At 45.9% G+C, this 3,066-nt stretch overlaps 1 pseudogene; it reads left to right on the top strand.

Annotated features, from left to right (window-relative positions):
* Window positions 1-1,067: 1,067 nt before the first annotated feature.
* LOC143675326 (U6 spliceosomal RNA) lies at window positions 1,068-1,144 on the top strand (annotated as a pseudogene).
* Window positions 1,145-3,066: the final 1,922 nt, after the last annotated feature.

Genomic DNA, 3,066 nt, shown 5'->3' with positions numbered 1-3,066 from the left:
CCTCCTATTGGATGAGTGATTGGTTCAGGGAGGGGGCACGTGACCCAGTCCAGGCCAATTAAAGGCAAGGAGATGTTTGTTGGGGCTTCTGGGAGAGAGGAGTTTCCCTGTCTTCAGAAGGAAATTTTTCCAGCCTTTGGGATATGAGGTGCAACTGGTGGAAGAGGACAGAGATGGAAAATGTCAGGAAAACAGAGCCACAGCCTGAGCCTTTGTTTTGTTAATGACACCTGGATAGATTTATCTCTATAGTTCTCAGCTGAGCTAGTAAATTCCTGTATTTGTTTAAGCCAGTTTGGGTATTTTTCCTGTTACTTTCAACTGAAGACTTCCTATCTGGGCATGTCTCAAGGACAGAACTTGATTCATTTGGAGAAAAGAAGCAATCAGCAGGTGCCTAAAAATTAGGGTGGGTAGGGGCTGGTCAAATCCCTTGCCTTTTGATTTTGTCTCCAAGTGTTGTTCTCACCATGAGTCAAGATATTTCCTCAGAAATCCCTGCCGACACCGCTCTAGTACCTGGAGAACATGTCCTGGTCTGATTGAGCAGCCAAGGCATCAGGAGCCCTGGGTTCTGCCCCAGCCCAGTTGCTACCTGACTGTGAGGCCTGGGGGAGTCACACTCCCTCTCTGGCCCTTGGTTTGGGATTAATCTATCAGCTGGCAGACTATGAGCAAAACCCGTCTCTGCAACCCCAGTGTCCAGGACAGAACAGATGTGGAAAGGGGCTGTGGACCACTCAGTTGAGAGCTGCTCCTTCCTGCTCTAACTTCCCAGGATCAAGGTCATGTGTAATGCTGACAGAGACCGGCTGCTGGCCCATCTGCCTACCCCAAGAACCTGGAGCCCCAGGCCTTTGGAGATTTAGCAGGAAAAGATTTAGTATGTGGGCTGCATGGCCAAGGCCTAGCTCACACAAAGCTACTTCTACCATCAAGACAGTGTAAAGACAACCCACAGAATGTGAAAAAGTATTTGCAAATCATTTATCTGATAAAGAACTCGTACTGAGAATATACTAAGGACTCATACAACTCAACAGCTAAAAAGTCAACATCCGTGCTTCCTTGGGACATACAGAGAAGATTACCATGGCCCCTGCACAAGGATGACCTGCAAATTCGTGACGCATTCCAAAAGAAAAAGAAAAAGTCAACATCATTAGCCAGAAGAAAAATGCAAATCAAACCCACAATGAGATCCCACTCCCCACCCACTAGGTTGCTACAATCAAAAAGATGGACAATTGCTAGTGAGGATGTGGACACACTGGAGACTTCACACACTGCTGGTAGGAATGTAAAACCCATCAATCAAATTCCACAGCCACTTTGGAAAACAGTTAGTTAAACAGAGTTACCATATGGCTCAGAAATTCCAAAAAGAAATGGAGACTTCCATCCAGGGAACAGAATCCACACAGTTAATGGGCTGAAGAGAAGGGAGGGGAGCTGGAGGAACCCAATTAAGATGACTCCTACTCTGTGGGAATCAGCATGCCAGGAAAAGGACTTCTCATAAGTTTGGGACTTTTAGATCCCTTAAGGCCTTTTAGAGTTTGTGCGTGTGTGTGTGTGTGTAGCTGCTTCCTTGTACATGTGAGTAGCTGACTGTGTACATAATTAACTATTATATGTGGTGATAAATCTCTCATAGTAAAACATCTGGCATCTCATAATTCAATTACTCAGGAAGGAAAGTCTAGGATAAATATTCAGCTGAGTTCAGCTGGCATTTTATCCCAATTTTAAAATTTATGCATCCCCGAGTTCCATCTCCACCCATAGCCCTGAAGCCTAACAACAAGTTTTTCAAAGAGGGCCAAGCTCTGGCTGCTAGGTTCAAGGTGCCCTCCCTTGGTGGGGGCTGAAAGGGAAGCCTCCAGAGATTTCCTGCCCCAGGACGCTGGGACACACAACTTTCTGCCCAGCTCCACAGGACTGAAGGGAAAATCCCCTCACACCAGCTGTCTGTATCACCCCAGCTTTACATCCCTTAGGCCCTGGCTTCTCTGTCTGCCAGTCTTGCTGGGCCTGAGAGGCATGAGAAGTTTCAGCCTGAAGACCTTATGTTGGCCACCACTGATGAGCGGTGGGATGTTGGTGTCAGAACCGGGTTGGAGTCCAATCTCACCACTCACCTCCTGTGGGATTTGGGAAATGATGTCACACCTGCTCTGCCTCATTTGATACTGAATGATAGCAGTGCCCAGGGTGGCTGTCAGTGCCCAGCGTGAACCCTTTTTCCTGTCTCTCTAGCTTCACACCATAGTCACATACACACAACAGTCGTTTGCTCATGTTCTCCATTTGCAGTTCTTCCTGATTAATCTATTGGCATGAAATTTTGTCTTCAGCTTCTTGTTGGAATAATTATTATAATCACCACTAGTCAATGAACTCATGACTGCAATCTCCATTAATATAATTGCAGTTAGGCAGACACATATAATTCCTACTCTCATTAACATGATAAGAAGTCATTGGATGCAATCTTATGTCTGTGTGGTCTGGAAATCTGTCTTGTCTTTCTCCGCTTGGGCAAGCCTTTTTGCTCCTATCCATGGACAAGCACCTTTGTCCTTCTGTCCTCACAGCCTCTCTGTGAAAAACCCATCACTGAAGATTCTACAGCATCTCTCTGAAAAATCACTACAGCCATCACTCTGTAAATTTACGGCTACTATTCCTGCTTTGCCACTTCCACCGCTGACAGCCGTGTATTTGAGAACTTACGGTAGGCCAGGAGTGGTGTTAAGTGCATTGCCAGCATTATCCCACGGGAGAAGGACCATTCTCATTCCCATTTAACAGACAGGAAAACTGATGGGTGATTTGACCAAAATTCTACAAATACTAAGTGGTGAGCAGCCTTTCATCTCAGTTCTTTCCAATTCTAAAATCCATTCTTTCTGCATTCCACCAACTCACGGAGCCAAAACTCCTCTTACCTCTTCGCTTCTCTCTTCATCCTCCTCCTCAGCTCTTTTCCCACCACCAAGCATTACTAAGCCACATTGGACAGGCAGCCTGAGATTGAGATCTCAGATTCCATATTATTTACTG

This window comes from Tamandua tetradactyla, chromosome 2 (genome assembly GCF_023851605.1).
Source record: "Tamandua tetradactyla isolate mTamTet1 chromosome 2, mTamTet1.pri, whole genome shotgun sequence".
Classification (NCBI taxonomy): domain Eukaryota; kingdom Metazoa; phylum Chordata; class Mammalia; order Pilosa; family Myrmecophagidae; genus Tamandua; species Tamandua tetradactyla.
The sequence above is the reverse complement of the archived record's forward strand: the minus strand, read 5'-3'. Positions and strand labels throughout refer to the sequence as shown.